The 18,382-nt window shown below is 43.1% G+C and overlaps 1 pseudogene; it reads right to left on the bottom strand.

Moving 5' to 3' along the window:
• Positions 1-5,118: 5,118 nt before the first annotated feature.
• On the bottom strand, positions 5,119-16,260 carry LOC120835948 (annotated as a pseudogene).
• Between the last annotated feature and the right edge of the window lie 2,122 nt (positions 16,261-18,382).

Here is an 18,382-nt window from a genome sequence, read left to right as displayed (position 1 = left end):
CGCAGCGGTCAATCTGTCCTTCATAAAGTTTTACCACACGTGAAAAACTGGGCTATTGTCAGAATCGACATCAAAAGCGACCCGCTCCGAGACCATATGTACGTCCACTTGGTAGTCAATCTCCTGGGGACAAAGCTGCTACAGTGAGGCTCCAGCAAGCACTGTGATGAATGGTGTAACACAACCTTTTTAAAGGGCTACTTTGCCAGTGGCACATTTAGATCAACATAAATCTGCAACATCTTCAAATGAAAAAACACAGCGTGGATACTTGAACTGCAACCTTTATTTCTCGGACAGCGAAATGGAAGTATGATTACCGTCATATCCCGAAAGATGGCCCACCTAAAACCGAAAGCAAATAGGGTGAAAATATGCAATGAATTAACTTTCGGGGCAATTAAAAAAAAAAAAAAAAGAGAAGTGCTAGTTTTAGATTTTGTGATCTGTGAAACTTGTGATCGCAGGGAGGAATGACGAACTAAACTTCACTGTTGTTCCCAGTCGGTCATGTTCGCTCATCTCTCAACATGGGCGAGTAACATTGTTTCTGCTGTGGCTACCACTGACCAGGGCACTGCAATTACTAGAAATGGGCTACCTTTATGTGTTTTAACGAAAACAGCAAATCGCGCCAAAAATATGGGTGGGTTACCTTTGGGGGATGGGGCGGGGCATCTCTCAGGATATTACGCTAGACATTTATCATCTGCAGATTTCGTTCAAGGCAAACGAGATAAGAGTAAAAAATGAAATAGAATGACTGTAGTGAATAGAGATATGTTTACAAATGGAGTACACAATGCAAAAATAAACACAGAGAAACAATTAATTAAAAAACCCTGTAATCTAAGCAGACTCGTAGCTAAGTTTGTATTCTTTGAGAGCTAAGGCGCATTCACACAGAAAAAAATGCACGTTTCGGTCTATCTCGATGCTGCGATCGAAATAGGTCGCACAGGGCCATTCGACGGCATCATCACAGGGAACCCCACAATTGTCGAGTGAACACAAGCTTTTTTTATTGGTCTGTTTCGCAGGGTTGTTGCTGCCTTGCCTTCCTGAATTCATATGCGCCCAGAGAATGGACAATGGCGCTGATTACACAGTGCAACCCACTTATCACGATAATAAGAAAACCCAAAATTTCAATCGTTATAACTGATTATCGTTGTATCTGGACTAGAAACTGACCATTTCCAGTCTAGACTCTCTAAAAAATGATAATTTTAAGCGGCACATCGTTATATGTGGTATCATTGTAAGTGGGTTGCACTGTATATTCGTTTACACCCCAGTTGTATGAAGCATACAACTAGCTTCAGTTGTATGCTTCAGAAGTGCTCTTTTGAACCGTTTTCGTCACAAAGCTTAGCACGGTGCTATGCCTGTGCATCTGTGCTTTTAATAGCAATGCACGCAGCCTGCACGATAGTGTTTTCGAAGAGGAACTGTATTCTGTAGTGGTGGCGTGCACACAAAGAATGCACAAAACACAATGGGGGCGATTGCTAGCTCTCGAGCAGTCGGAACACACAGCGAAATTCGTCGTGCGGTGCCGGCTTCCGTGCAAACAATGGCGATTAGTTTCACGGCATCATACATGCACAGAAAACACTGCTCAGAGTCGGTTGTTCCAATCGGCTGGCTTTTCAACAGACTGAAATGCTTCCAGCCACGTTTGGCGACTGCGCACATCCCTCGACCCCTCTGCCTTTTCACCTTCCTTCTGGATAAAAAATAAAACCAGCAAAAACAGGTCCTAACCGGAAAAAGACAACACGTCACGTCCGGTCGCTCGCTCGTCGACTGGCTGAAGCACGTGCGTCGAGGGAAAAACTAGGGTCGGCAATGTCGTCCTCTATGATGCCAGACTTTTTTCAATACATAAACAAGCAAAAAAACTCGCCCCACGCCAGCGTTTTTCCGCAGTGTGAATGTGCCTTTAGCTGTCCTATTTCATGTCATTCTGTTAAAATAAAATATAGAAATGTTTGCCATCAACGTTAAACTGAAACCAAGCACCGTATTTTCCGGTGTATAAGCTGCAGTTTTTTTCAAACATTTTTCTTGGTGCGTTGTATAAAACAATGTGGGCATTTAAAAAAAAGATTCAGAGTGCGACTCCCATTTTTTTATGTACAACACGCCATCTTACGTAGCACACCATAACAATGTAGCCATAAGTCTTACGCAGTTTCCACTTCATGAGCAGTTTTTATCTGCCATGCTCCAGACGTGTTGCTGCATGTAAAAGGAAGGACTGCGGCTAGCCGCTCTTTTAGTGGTATTGAAAAGAGAGTGTCCAGATTTATCTATCTGACTGCAGGTTGATGCTAGCGTCGTCTCTGTGACTTGACCTAGGCTAGGACTAGTGGTCCCCAGCTTGGTTCATGAGTGTCTGGCCCGTTAAACTTCCGTTCGCTCAGCCTGTGTACACTCGAATAAAGCCAACCATTTTCTCAGTTTGCACGTTTCATGTCCTTTTGCTGCGAAACACCAAATTTTCTACGCCAAACAGCGCCGTGCTATGGGAATTTCTCGCGAGTCGAAATGTCAAAGTTGTTCTGTATCGAACGGTACGTGTGAACTAGCCGATTGAGCGAAGCTCCAAACTGGTGGTATTGATGCATTTAAAAAGAAAAAGTTTGTCGCATGAACCATGCAAACAGGTGCAACTTATAGTGTGGAAAGTACGGTGGTATCCTGCATTATACAAGAAATGAGCAATAGGCATTGTAGTCTGGTGCACAGTCACACCTACGGTCCAAGAGTTGAGATGCAGAGAACCAGGCAACATGAAAACAACCGTCAAAAACAAGAATGCAGAGTACCAGGATATTGTGACCACCTAAACAGTAGGGAGACTGATGTCCCAAGGCAGGTGTCGTATGAATACATGATTACGAAGGGGCCAGTGCAGGAAAGAGGGTGAAAACAGTATGAGCATGTTATTTCCACACTGTCTACACCCTTTGTTATGCAGTCCTGAAGGGGCACTACACAATATCAAAAATGAGTACAATCTCAATTTGTATGAAAACCTGCTCGGCAGTGCAGGAATGCAACTAGCGATAAGCAGCCCAATAAGCAGCAGAAAGCACCACACTATATACACACGCCAGACACCAGTCCTCCACTGAGGAAACTGCTAAAATAAGGTGTTCCTTCATACTTACTTCAGTACCAAAATCGTAACAGCCAGAAAAACAACAAAAACACAGCATGAAAGTTGAAATTAACGTCTATTTTTTTTTTCTCTAAAAAGTGAAATTGAATTTTGGATATTCATTTACTTTCTACAAGTTTGTATCTTCTACATGAATAGGAGTAACACCAAAATAAAATTATGAACACAATTTGCAAACATTAAACCATACCACAAAGAAGCACACTTGAAGCGAGTGCAAAGGAACTAGGAACAAGAGCTAGAGCAGGACTTAATGTGCATAAAGCAATGTTTCCCATTCCATTACCTAGCCTTGAGATCACAGCTAGCAAGGAATCATTCCCTACTACCTAAGACATCTCTGTGACGATTTTATTATGGCATTTGGACGAAAGGCTCAAGGGCAATGCCCAAAAGTCAAGCTCTGTGCGCATAATCGCTCTGGCCCACAACACTGGAATTCCGACAGAACCTTCTCAGGTATTGCTATTACGTGAAAGGTCCATTTGCTGTCAGCGTCTTCATGCAAATGTTCTTAGAGTTTGTCAACCTCATGTTTTGGCATGAACCTGATTAGGCAAGACCGTTTACAAAATGACCTGGGACACTGCTGCCATTTGTAAGGCTTATTGCGCTAAGCACTTCAGTGTGGCGAGCTTAAAGAAGTACGGAAACGAAATTCCAACGCTCAGTTTTAAGGCTAATTAAACTATCTTTCAATGTGCACCTGGTGGATCCATGTGGAGCCTATTTGGGAGGTAATCTAACAACGCTGGGGAACTTGCTACGTAGTCATGACGTAGCAAGTTCTATTGGAGCAGCGCCGCTCTTTGGAATTCAACATTTTCCTTCATGGCTTTCTTAACTCACAAATCGCGCATTGTACCAAACCCTCGTTTCTGTACCCAGACACAGCCATTCTCCCCCTAGAAGATTAGTCTGTCGCTCAAAACTTTGACAAAAGTTGCTTTTCCCACCCCGTACACCCCCTAAGCTGACAGTGCTGGGGAAGCTACGTGCTCATTCGGCCAGCCACATGCTCGTAAGCCATTCGAGCCGTTCGAAGTACCCCACGGGTACTTCGAACGGCTCGGTTGTAATGCCTTAGTGCTATTGATACCACCACGACGCTGACAACGCCACTAACAGCAAAGCTCATACCCACACCAGCCTTGTACAGTCAAACCCTTTTATAACGAACAGCAGGAAACGCTACGATCAGTTCGATATACAAAGTAATTCGATATAGCAAAAAACATTTACAACGAACTTCCACGATGCGTTCGTTGTAAGGTGAGAGCTTCTCTTTCTCATCTCTTCGGTTCCGCTTGGTAACAACGCGCTGGAAAATTTTTTTTTCATTTTTTGCATGCGTGCTGAGCTTTTTTTCTTTTTTTTTTAGCTTATCTCTTTTTCTGAATCGCTTCTCTTCGTGGGCAACCGTTTTAGGATGAAAAGTTTTTATTTTCTGTGTGTGCGTGCAGAGTGTATTTTTTTTAGCTTTCTCCTCTTCTGAATCACTTCTCTTCGCTCAATTATGTTCGCAACTTGAGCTTTCGGAATTTTCTTTCTTTCCTGCTTTTTTTTTCTTGGGGGGGGGGGGGGGGGGGCAGACTAGAAGACGATTGTTTGTGCGTTTTCGGAAACCTTCCTGGGGGGGGGGGGAAACGTTCGATATAGCCAATACGTTGTTCGTTATAAAAGTACTTTTTACATGCATTTTTATTTAAATTTTAGGTGAGTTCGATATCAACAATAATTCTCTGTACGTGGGTTCGTTCTAAACGGGTTTTAGTGTACGTCACGAATACGGGGAATCTTTTTTTTTTTCTGTTTTTGTTTGCGCCGAAACGCATCGCGCTCTCCGTTCGCTTCTATTCGAGCGCTTGCTCGAGTGCACCGTTTGGAATGCAAAATATAGCCAGTCGTTCAAAATACAAACAGTCGATTATCATTTACGGTTATTATCTGTTGTGCTTGGCTCGTTTCCGAACGAAATTTGAATATTTTAATTTTCGTTTCTGTACTCCTTTCACCTGAACCGTAAGGTATTTGTCATGTGTGCAGATTATGGCAAGTCAGACTGGAATTATAAGCAAAGGTGTGGAGGCACTGGGCACTTAATGGCTTTTCACAAGTGTGTATTTGATTATGATTTCTCAAACTGATATTATGAGCAAAGGCCCGGGACACAGCTTGCACTTATAAGGTTTTTTGCCAGTGTGGGTTTGATTATGGATGGTCAGATGGGAATTACAAGCAAAGGCTTGAACACAGCTTGCACTCATAAAATTTTTTACCACTGCGTGTGATTATGATGGTTCGGATCAGAAATCCGAGCAAGGCTCGAGGACCTGGCTTGCACTTAAAAGGCTTTTCACCTGTGTGTGTTCGGTTTTGGTCGATCAGATTAATTTTGTTGGCAAATGCTTGGGGGCACAGCTTGCACTTGTAATGGTTTTTCTCCTGTGTGTTCGATTATGTAGAATCAGAGATTCATTCCGAGAAAAGGTTTGGGGACACAGCTTGCACTTAAATGGCTTTTTACCGGTGTGTATTTGACTATGCCTTTTCAGATGTGGACTATGAGCAAAGGCTTTTGGACACAGCTTGCACTTATGAGGTTTTTCACCAGTGTGAGTTCGATTATGGATGGTCAGACGGGAATTACAAGCAAAGGCTTGAGGACACAGCTTGCAGTAATAAGGCTTTTCACCACTGTGTGTTCGATTATGGATGGTCAGACGGGAATTACAAGCAAAGGATTGAGGACACAGCTTGCACTCATAAGGTTTTTTACCACTGTGCGTTTGATTATGACGGGTCAGAGCAGAATTCCGACGAAAGGCTTGAGAGCACAGCTTGCACTTATAAGGCTTTTCACCAGTGTGTGTTTGGTTATGCATTCTCAAATCTGAATTCCGAACAAAAGCTTTTGGGCAAAGCTTGCACTTAAATGGCCTCTCACCAGTGTGTGTTTGGTTATGTATTCTCAAATGTGAATTCCGAGAAAAGGCTTTTGGGCAAAGCTTGCACTTGTATGGCTTTTCACCAGTGTGTCCTCGGTTATGCGTTGTAAGATCTGAATTCCGAGCAAAGGCTTTTGGGCAAAGCTTGCATTTGAATGGCCTTTCACCAGTGTGTATTTGGTGATGCATTGTCAGATATGAATTCCGAGTAAAGGCTTTTAGGCAAAGCTTGCACTTGAATGGCCTTTCACCAGTGTGTGTATAGTTATGCATTATCAGATTTGAATTCCGAGCAAAGGTTCGGGGACACAGCTTGCACTCGAACAACTTATCATTCTTGCGGCTTTGAGTGTTGCTGGGGGTTTGGGACCTAGAGCCAGACAAGATGGGAGGATGCTGGCCCTTGAATTGTTCATCACCATGGGCAACCAGATGACCCACAATTCCACGCTGATCTCTGGTGACAAAGATGCAGGAACAGCATGCAAACCAGATGTCCTCGTTGGCTCTAAGCGGGCTGCTGGTGTCCTCCAACAGTTTGGCTGTATCCCCTCCTAGAAAATAAATTATCTGTAAAGGACATACAAAGAAAGCCCAACCAAGATAGCTACTTGATTTGGATATAAAACCTCAATATTTTGGTTCAGATTCGGCTAAACAGTTCAATTTCTTGCTGCCCTTTTAATTTCGATTCAGGAAAGCACTCAAATATAACTGTTCCATTAGCATGAACAGCACTGAGCCTGTTTAGGTGCTTATTCTTTCTTCCCATGTCACAAGTTTACTTTCTTTGCAGGTGGTGCAGTTCCTTTATGTTTTTTAGGCTTTGAGGCCATGCAGCAGCGAGAAAAATTGTTCCGACTAACTCGCATCGCTAGTTACTCGTGGTGTTTGATCTTGCCCACTGCATTTTTGCTTTAAGAATAGTTCTCCCACTAGAAATTTAAAAAATAATCAATTTTGGCACGTATTTGTGATTTCCTGCTTTCCTCCGACAGCACTTGTTTTAGATATGCCATTTTTTTCTAATGGTGATCTGTGTTCTACTCAGAATTATATCTGATGATTAGTTTTATTGGTCTGATCACATTAGTTTCATAAGTTTGTAATCTTCATGGTTCCAATAAAAAATGGCAAGGACTATTGGGTGGGGCATTGTGTTCATCTCGTTCAAGATGTATCCCATCAATGCACTTGTTTAATAGTTTATATAACAATTGATGGAGTGAACTCCCTTAGTTTCCACAATGAGAGTATTTGAAAATTACTTTAAACACTTGAAATGGGTCAGCAAGTATGAACTTTGAGGAGTATGGATTCACACAATATTGCATCGTATGTTTTAAAAAATAATCGTAATCGTGGTTGTTTATGCTTACCGTAAAATTCCGAGCAAGCGCCCCCACCTGAGCAAGAGCCCCCCCCTTCCCCCCCCACTTCACTGCTAATTTCACATTTCCGCACCGTTCCGGGAAAGCCCCCTGCCCGCCCCTCACCCGTATCATGCATTGCACTGACTGCTCCCAGGCAACACTGAGCCTGCAAAATCCAGTCCGAGAATCCAATCCAATCCTACTTTGCAGCCCGATCGCCACGTGCCATTATCGCTTTGTTTTGGCAATGTAAGTTCGGCTATACATTTTTACACAGTGGCAAAGAAAATCGAGGTCATCTAATGGCATCGTGAAAACAGGAAAAATGTACACCAGACGTCTCGACACGTCAAGCTCGACCGGATACGGGAATGGGACAAGAATTTTGACAATTTGCTACAGCCAAACTACGGGAAGCCAAACTTCACCAAAAGCTAAGTAACGGCGCGCCGGTGTTCAGTGATACGCGGACGACGCGCTCTTTGAATACCTGGAGCGTGAAAGAAGTGCAGAGCGAGCCATTAGCAGCCGGCTTCTTTCTGAAGGTGCTGTCAAAATAGCCAACGGCATGCAGCTGAGAAACATCGCGGAATGTTGCGAACTTTTTTTTGCAACCGACTCTGAGGAGTCTTTTGGTGGTTTTAAAAGTGATTAGTATAGCAGTGCCAAATCTTTGGCCTAATAAAGACTATGTTCTCAGAGATAAATAAAATATTATATCCATGTGCACTGCGCTCTTTTTCTTTTTCCGGCAAAAAAATTTTGTCGTCGCCATCTTGAATTTTGGTGCTCTTCTGGGATACCGCACTCCCCCCACTTTGCAGCTAATTGACTTGCGTGTGGGGGGGCGCTTGCACGGAATTTTATGGTACTTATCTGCGATTGAAGTCTGTTGGCATTTGAAAGTTAGTGATAGCTAAAGAGCATAAAATTAGAGCACTCAACGAAAAAAAGAGAGGAACTGCTTTAAAAAAGAATCTTTGGTGAAATTTTTGTAGTCTCCGATTTGTCTTAAACTTTGTTCGACACACTAATAGACACATCCGAACCAGTAACCGAAATTGCAAGTTACAATAAAGTTTTTCGGAAAGTTATTGAATATTAAAAATTAATAAGAAAGGCTCTACAGGAACACTGGAACAGATCAGATGTAATATGGACCAATATAAGTGGAGTACAACTTGTTCCCGGTGGGTTACAAAACGTTTGGGGGTGTGAAGTGAATGCGAGCAAAACAGAAAAAGAAATGTGCAAAATACTATTATTTAGACTGCTTACTTGACCTGCAGGTTAAACAGCATACGCCAGCCCACTGAAGAGAATAGAAACATTTTATAGCATGCTGGAATGAATGTGTATTTCGAAAATTTTTTTAGAATTGATAGCTCCGAAAGCCCGCCAAAGCTCCCCAAAGAGTCGATTCGGGGACCAAAAAACAAGGTATGTACTTGTTAATTTCCTTGCTGAACTTAGCACTAGAACTGAAGTGGTGTAAAAATTGTGTGACTCAGTTTTCCCACTAAACTGAGTGGGAAAACGAAGTTGGTGTTAAGGTTACGTGACGTCGATATCCCCGCTCAATTTAGCAAAGTGAGCTGATGCCTAAGTCATGTGATGACAATTCTCCCTAAATTTAGCGTGAAATTGCACCAATGGACAGACAAATTTTGGGTATCATGCAGTTCTATTAAAAAGGTGTTCTATGCTTTAATATGGCAAAACCTCTCACATTTAAGAAGACCAGCCATCTTTCCAGAACAAAATGGAGGCTAAGGAAGGGTGGTCTTTTCCACACTTCTTTTTAATGGTCACGGATCTCTACGGGTTTGTGTAACCTGAGCTGTGTTAACCGATGGGGCAAAACTGAATAGCTTTGCCCCATCCGCGATATATTTGAAGCTTTTTCCTCATCGATGGCACAGATTTTTTCGAGATAAACTATTTACATGCAGTTGTGCATGTAGGTCGGGTGCCCGGAATGGGCTCGGGCCACGGGACGTTCACAGACGAACTAGGTGAGCTAAATTTTGTTTGCCAGGCATCTGCCGCTATCGACAGAGGCCAATTGCTGTCATAGGGCACAAGCTACCGTAAAATCCCGCAAGGCCGCTCATCCCATTTTCTGTATAAATATCTAAAACAAAAATTCCAAAATATCGCCCACACCCTATTCCCGTCGGACATCTTGTAATGCTTGACGGGAATCACATCAACTGTGCGATCTGCAGTACCGGTACGTCTGACAAGGGAATTTCTAGCAGGTTCACACGTTTTTGTCCGTGATCTGCGCGTGTGAGAATGGTTCATGTGACAAGCAAGTTGATCCCGTGTGTTTATTGCATCATAAAATAAAAGTCTGCTGCGTCCGCAATCTGCGGAATTTGTTCCCATGGCATGCGCGTTCTAGTAGGTTCCAGCATTTTCTGTCCGCGATCGGCACACGCGATATCGATTCCCCTGACGTGCGACTTGTCTGAATGTTTGTTGCACCGTGAAATGCAAATCTGCTGCATCTGCAAATTGCAACATCGGTTCCCATAACATACGAGTTCGCAGCAGGTTCCCACGTGACCTTCGCACCGTGTACTGTGTTTGCATGATTCTAACTCGCACTTCTTTTTGCCAAAATCGGTGCCCAAAACTACATGTGCATTACAGTCAAAAGGAAAAACCGAAACACAAGAAAAACGCAATAATCGATATAAGGTGGCTAGCCCCATCACCATCGTAACCGTTTGTTTATATTCGCCATTTAGGTATTCGTGTTGGGCGCAATCTCGCGTCTAGGGACTCGTGTGCACCATTTTAAGATGGGAAGAAATATCTACTGGGAGACTTTATTTAAACAAAAGGCCGTTGTTGTGTTGTAGTTTCTATTTCTGTATTAGGTCCGTCAAGCTTGTATTGCGTGTGTCGCTTGCGTTGTTGTCTATATAAACACGTGTTGATCTGTTAAAAGTGTCGTTCGACTGAAGCGGCTGGCTCGTCACGCGTTCCCGATATGCAGGAATGCGTGTCGGGCGATGCCAGACTCCCAACCGAAAGGGCGTTTCTTCGATGTTGGGCTTGGCCTGACACACGACTGTGAAGGGTTAAGCACCATCTTGATTGCATGACTATAAAGTAGGGGATATGGGACTTCGAGCTATCTAGTTTGTATAACTCGATACTAAATACTTAAGGAAGTGCCGCTACCTCAAAAGATGAGATGCATATCTGTCCGATGTAAATTTTTGCAAACATTGACTTTTCTCAATAAGAACTTCTTAAAAGAAAATAAAGTAGACAGCCCGATTCCCCAGTAAATTTCAGTTCAGAAACATCATGATTATGGTAGAGATTACTTTTACCTTCAAACAAAAGATTCCTTCGTATAAAATTTGCAGCAAAAAGTGGAACTGAGAAAAATGCATTCAAAAATTGAACTCCTCTACTTTGTTAAAGCCTTGCAATGGTTTGAAAATATTTTATATCAACGTACCTATCTGGCGTATGGTTATAAAATTTAGTGTAAGGGTCTATAATTAGTTTCTAAAACCAAAAACCTCAAATTTAAAAACATGAGGTTTTTCAAAAACAATTTTACTTTAGGCCCATCTCCCCATCAAAGGGAAACTGAAGCGGTTCTGTATTTGAAAAAGATCTAAATCGCCTCTGGGATCACAAATATCAAGGTTATTTTTTAATTTGGTGAACGGAGGATGCAGAAATTAATTTTGAAAGTACCGCTGAAGCCCCCTTTTCCTGGGGCGTGACGTCATACTAGTAATTTTTGAAATTTTTGCTCTCGCTGATCTTCAGTGCCTGTCAAAGCTATGCACGCGCACTCCTGCTATTTTTCAAGAGGTTAAAAAGAGACGTTCCAACTGGTGTCAGTACAGCGGAATAGTGTATACCTGGCAAGCTTGCAATTCCGCTCACTGGCCACAAGAGCAACACACGCTTGGCAGCCCAAAGATCCTAGTACAGTGGTGCCTCATTAAGCCACATAGAAATGAGGCTTAATGAGTGGGCTCTTCAATGATGCAAACGTCAAAGCAGAGACTTGAATTCTAATGCAAAATGTAATTTCTCAAACACAATTGATTTTCAAAAATCAGTCCACACCAGATAAATATATGGCTACATCAAAAAAAGAAAGTGCCAAAAAAAATTTTAGGCGTACAAATCGTTACCTTGTCTTGACAACAAAAAGATCCCCAAAGACTAGAGTTCTAGCTCAAAAGGGTTTCGATCTACCAAAAACAAGTCAACCCTTACAACTGACATGCCCTTGGGCTAGGCAATTTCACAACGTGGTGAAGCAGAGGTCATCAGAACCGAAATGTACAGCCATGGCCGCAGAGACATGATGACGACACATTGCCAGTTTCACGCTTCCGTTAGAAATTGCCATGATGCGAGAAGACAAAGAGGAACATAGAAACCACAACTGTAGTTATCAAACTGCCCATAGTTGGATACAGGTTGAGAATGTGCCACATTAACACCACCCCGTACCAGTAACGGCACTAAATCACTCTGCGGACCAATTAGAAAGGCAGTGGCCACGATGAGTTATGCAATGTGCAGGCTTGCAGGGCCGGTTTTCTCGAAGCGATGGTAACCCCATTTTGGTAAACCACGGCTGGATATAGAACAACAATAATTACTTTTGATTGGGCAGTAAGATGCGCCATCTATCGGTGAAACAAGCCAGTCATTTTGTTTATCCTCTTTTTCCACTTGTTGTCATCGATCTAGTATGATATTTTAAGTCAAAATATAGTAATGTTGTATTTGAAGACCAATTTATTTGCTTCCGATGGTACGAAGAAATTTTAGCTACTATGTTAGAGTTTGTCGACAAATATTCGAAAATGTAAGAAACATTTCCTTCAATATGTTTCGCCATAAACAATGCATAACTTTCCCGTGTTTCTTTCAGTCTGGCAACGCCGGTGGTGTAGTCTCGTTTTCGTTTCTTGCGACGCACGTTTCTGCGATTCCTGCTGATCTCAACTGTTTGCCCTCTCTTCCGTTTGCGAAACCAATTCACCGGTGACGAGAAGCGAAGCTTCTCGTCACCGTTAAATTGCTGGCCACCGGGGATATGTCGAAACCTCAATGCTGTCGGCATATTGTCGGCGCACTGTGAACAAAAAAAAACAAAAAAACAGTACAATGTCTCAGCTGTTCACCCGGAACAAAGACTTTATTGAGGATAACCCCCTTTCTCCGCAAAGTAATCGCTGCTCACGAGTTGGCGTGCATAATGTAACAAATTAAACGTCTTAGTATAAATATGTACCAACACTCGTTCGCAAAACATTTTTTTGCTCACCATAAAAACACTTACAAGGCTTATGTACCGTCATATGTCTTGGATCCAGGACTGCTGAAGAGTAATGCGTTTGCGGAATGCTGCCGTCGGTTAGTTTAGTAGTCCCTCTGAACTATCGCTTTGCTTGACGTGCTAATAGGTTGATGGTGAGTCATTAATATAACAGCCAGATCGAAATGAATGTTCAGCGGAACCAAGCAGAACTATTAGCCTTCATTAAGCGACGCTGCGGCCATTTTGCTTCAAGGCACTGCTCCTCCCTCAGCGCCCCTGCTCTCCCAGCCACGTGACCTGGAATTCCCGCTTCTGGGGACAATAGTTAACTTTAAACCACGGTTCGCGTTCGAGAAAACGAACCCAGAAGAGAAAGACGACGCAGTCCAGGGAAAGAAAGTGGGATCACTCAACTGCTGGGCCTGTTCAGATAACGGTGTGCTTTTCTACACCTAGCCTGCACGTGCTTTTTGGAACCTTTTGCATAATTCAACCACTCTACCCAATTCACTCTAGTTTAACTATTTTGTGAGTAATTTTGTAACTTCCAATGACATTTTTATTTTGGTAATTGGTAGTTTACACTAAATGCTTTTTCCGAGTAACTTCTACTCAAAATTCAAGTTACTTCCGAAATTCAGAGGCAGGGTATCAACAAACATTAGCACGCACAAAAGAGGTAATATCTCGGAAGATCAGCTGACACCCACAAAGAAGGCGAAGACCTCAAGCCAAGGCACTCCGGAGAAAAAGCTATCTTTACAAGGCAATGTAAGCTTCCCCAGCTGCCTCAACGACAGTTGGAATTGGACACGAAGAGTGGAGATGTGTCTCGAGTGGATTAGCGCAGAAGGCTGGCGTTCTTTAAAGGGGTAGGGAAACGAAATTTCATCGCTCATTTTTTTAGCTTTAATGTGTTGCATGTCGCACCCTAACCTAAAAAACACCAGTCTTCCGTTGAAAAGCACAAGAAAACTAATTTTAAAGCTAAATAAACAATCTTTCAATGTGCACCTGGTGGATGCATGCGGAGCCTATTTGGGAGGTAGTCTAGCAATGTTGTGGAATCTGCTACGTAGTCATGACGTAGCAGATTCCTTCGGAGCAGCACCGCCTTTTGGAATTTCAACGTTTTCCTTCTTAGCTTTCCTACTGAACTCACAAATCGCGTATTGTACCAAACGGTCCAAGAAGACGGAAAGAGAGGACTCCTCTCTTTCTCAGACCCTCGTTCGTGCAACCGGAAACAGCCATTCTCCCCCTAGAAGATTAGCCCGTCCCTCAAAACTCGGAACAAAAGTTGCTTTCCCCACCCCGTTCAGCCCTAAGCTGACAGTGTTGTGGAAGCTACGTGCACATTGGGCCAGCTACATGCTCGTCGTGCACCCAACGGGTACTTCGAACGGCTCGGTTGTAACGCGCCGACGCTATTGACACCACCGAAACGCTGACAACGCCACCAAGGGCAAAGCTCATAAGCACGCCTGCCTTGCTACTCCACGAACGCGGGAAATCTTTTCTTTCTGTTTTTGTTTGTGCCGGTCATCATATGATGCATCAGGCTCTTCGCTCACTTCTCTTCGAGCGCTTGCTCGAGTGCACCGTTTGGAACAAAAAATATAGTTAATCGTTCAAAATACAAACGTGCGTATATCATTTACGGTTATTATCCGTCATGCTTGACTCATTTCCGAACGAAATTTGAATATTTCAATTTTTGTTTCCGTACCCCTTTAATGTCCCTAAGCTCACATAGATGAGCACTTCGCACATCTAAAAATAGGGCTCTTCCCTCCTTCTTCTTCGTCACCATTTGATGGAGGCGTAATGGACACTAGCGCATTACAGGAGTTGCCATTACACTCTCTATCCTCACTCAAAGGAGTCAACAAAATGCACCACTTGCTCTGAAGCTCGTGTGGTGCCCTTGTGTTTTGTGCTGTACTCAAAGAATCGCTGCTAAAGAGCAATGCGCAGGTGACCTTTTTGGATTGCCCTTTCAGCTGTGTTAGAGACTTTTTATTGTTGTGTCGTTTACCCGCAGTGTCGGGGTTTTTTCAACCATGTGCCCTTTTCTCCTAGAATTCAATTATGCAAGTTTTCTAAGATACACAGATCATTAGCGACATCATAGGGATTCAATGAACTTCTTCATAAAAAAAACAATAAACAAGCAAACACTGTCTGCAAAACCAAGCTCAGAAAGTATAAAAGTCAAACTTGAAATGGTACACCTGCAATACATCACCTAAACCCCAAAAAAAACAAGAACGCTAAGGCACCCAGAAGCGGAACCTTCAGACAAGAACTTTGAGAGCAAAGTGCTTCTTCGAGCTAACGAAGCATTTTGGTAAAAACACAAGTCAGAAAATGGCTCTCTTTCTATTAGCCTAATGGGATTTTGCAAATGAATCAAAACATCTGAACTTTCTTGCTACCATAAAAAAATGTAACAGTTTGAAAAGTAATTCATGACTTTTTCATGGTATTCAATAGTTTACACAATTATACTTTCAATATTGGTAATTTCTATTCTACTCAAATTACTTTAGAGGTCGATACTCAGTAACTTTACTATTTTTGAGTAACTTGCACATGTCTAACTTCTTGCATGGCAGCGGTGTTCACCGATTCCCACAGACGTCAGCGCGATGTGCTCATTTGTAGAGGATCATTTGCTCATTGCAGAAGAGCCCTGGCTGGCGCTAATCAGAGTGTGAAAGGAGCATCTGGCACATTCTCAACATCCGACCATAGGAGATGAACCAGCAAGCCCAAGAGCTCTGCGGGAGTTTTGAAAAGGGCCTTCGCACCAATCGATCATGGGTAATCGATGCTTTGTAAGTGCTGCTCTAAACTACGACTGCCGTTAGTCTAGACACCACCACCATACCCTGTAGATAAAACAGGTTGAAACGAACAGCTTACCGTGACTTGAGGAAGGACTCGGTTCCATAGGAAATGCTGACTGCGGTTAGGCTTGTATGATGGCTTGCGAGGTCATAGAGGAATGGGACCACTTCAGGTGCCTAAGAACAAATTCGAAGATCAATTGCAGTAATGCCTATGTGCCTAGTTGTACCTAGATGGTAGCTTGCACCACCTGACTTGTCTGAAGGTATGTTGAAAACCAGCTGTTCATTTTCTCTGTCGCATTGCCTGTACGGCACGAATGCAGATCACTTGGTGGTTAGAATGCCACTGTAAAAACAAGTCGTTGCATTAAATGCCAGATTTTGTGACAATGTTTTTACCTACGGAGCAGCAATTTTTTCTTGAGACACTTAATGTGGTGAAACTCGTCAAATCGATGTCAAACGCATAGACTGAAATGCACCTCCGATCCTGAAGAACTAGAAGAAACCGTGATCAATCTGCCTTCGAGAGTTCGCAAGCGACTGTTTTAACAGTGTTGAAGAGCACTTTGGCAGAAAAATTTGATTGGCTCTTGAATGTGCATCATAGCGAAGTAATAATTACACCGCCGTTCGGCCAATCGCAATTGGCCGAACACGCGCCAATTGCGATTGGCGCGTGTTCGGCCTCCAACGCGATTATTATCAGCAAAAGGGTGAGGGTATCACTGCTGTACTTGTCCTCTTCCGGTGTCCAGGACATGTGCAATAAACACATGAATGCTCCGTTCGTTTTCACAAACATGACACTTGCCCGTTACAACAAGCCCAGTGAAGCTGACACTGTCAAATAAAAATGCAAATATCGACGCTGGACCAGTCAGCCAGCTAAAGCCATGGTCGTGAATAGCGCCTCCTGAAGTTTTGTTCAAAACCATCGCCTAATAATTCAGCACTTAGCTAATGCCATCCATGAGATCTGCTAAAAACAGTACCTGCTTCTTGAATAAGGAGAAGTCGAGACATCTCTGAACGTAAAATCAACTTTTCCACAAGTGCACTATGCTCTTCGTAATTTGTAAAGGAGTAGTAGGTGTCTGAGCAATCAAAAACCTTTGAGTTTAATATAGCGACCACCACTGAGGGAGTATGTGTCCCCCGAAGGGGCGCTAGTTGTAGGAAGCGTGTCAACTAACTTTGATCAAGTAACGTTAGTTTAATTGCGCCTTACCAGGCTCCCAGGCGTGGATGAGGGCAGTATCTGGGACGTCTGGATGGCTGGCTGTGTTGCAGCGCCTTATTTTTTACCTTTTAATCGGCAGGTAACTAACGCCATCTCTCAACTCGTTTAGCAGACATTGCAGTGAATTCTGGTTTCTGAACCTACTGCATTTTCTTGCAACGGTGCTTTTCAGTTTCTTGTATTTTTCTGTTCATCTATTTTCATGGGTTAGCAGTGTCAATCTAATGATAGAACTTGCTAACTTTGAAATACTTTTTTTTTTAAAATCACGTTTGTGACATTTTTTTTTTTGAGAGCGACTACCCTGTTGTTTTATTTTGCACCTGCTTGTTTCGTGTTGTGTAGGAATCTGTTTGAAATATTTTGGTTATTAAGTATGTTTTGCATCAGTGTTTGTGCACGCGTTTGTGCTTGTGAGTGTTGGTCGGCTCGTCCAGGCGGGAGTTTGAAGAGCACAGCGCCTCGGACAACCCAGAGATGAGCAGACCATCAGTTCTCGACTTTCGGATTTCCGACGGTTTTAACCGAGACACCAACAAAAGTCTGCCGATGACGAAAATACAAAATCGGTCAGAACCGAAAAAAGGCCAGAAGTCAACTATTTTCGCCCCGATAAAAACCGCAAAGCACCTATGTTTGAATGTTTCCGCCTCAGCGACGGCTAACTTCATAGAAACTCCTCCCATCCAGAGGTTTGTCAAACGTGTTATCTCGTGGATCCTGTATCCGTCCAGTGTCTATTCAGAGTTCACTGTGGCTCTTGGAAGACACTGCCAACATCAGCGTGGTCCAGGGCCACTGAACTTGGAGAACACATCCCTTCGCCAAGGAAACGGAGATGTGTACTCATTGTTATCTGTTTAGTTTTCAAGGATCGTCGGGGGTACTGGTTCGGTTTGATGTAACCCCGTCTTGGGTTTGCTGGAGGTAGCTGTAGGTTTTGTTGACAAAGGGCTTTTTTCGCTATATTAAAAGGACCATTTTTAACAGTGTTGTCGTTGGTGGCTACTTTATGCCAAATTGGCTAGTAGCATCGTTGATCCCATGTTATTTTCTTAAGTTCATTGACCTGACTGACTGGCCACTACTGTCCCAAGCCTCGGTGGACGTGGCGCTGCCACGACGGATGCAAGCTTTTCGAAGTATGCTTACATCTACTCTAATAAGCAAGTGTAAAAACAGATGCTACCACGGAAAGAAGAGTGTATAAAATATATGAATAGAACTAAAAATCTAAAGTGTTTGCATCCAATTGAGTTTTATTTTTTTCATTGTAATTGGGGACGTGCTTTATTCCACAGTGCAACGCAGGATACAAAATGTGAATGGAGAAGCAGCCCCTTTCTGCTACACTGAAAGAAGAGGACCACCTAAAGCTATGGCACGACGGGATCCCGCTCAAAGACCGCCTGCTGCAGCCATCAGCCTTAGTCTACGAGAGACATTTTGAGTCAAG

The sequence above is a fragment of the Ixodes scapularis genome, unplaced genomic scaffold (assembly GCF_016920785.2).
Source record: "Ixodes scapularis isolate PalLabHiFi unplaced genomic scaffold, ASM1692078v2 PGA_scaffold6__148_contigs__length_123643588, whole genome shotgun sequence".
Lineage (NCBI taxonomy): Eukaryota > Metazoa > Arthropoda > Arachnida > Ixodida > Ixodidae > Ixodes > Ixodes scapularis.
Note: the sequence above shows the minus strand (reverse complement) of the source record. Positions and strands in the feature narration are given on the sequence as shown.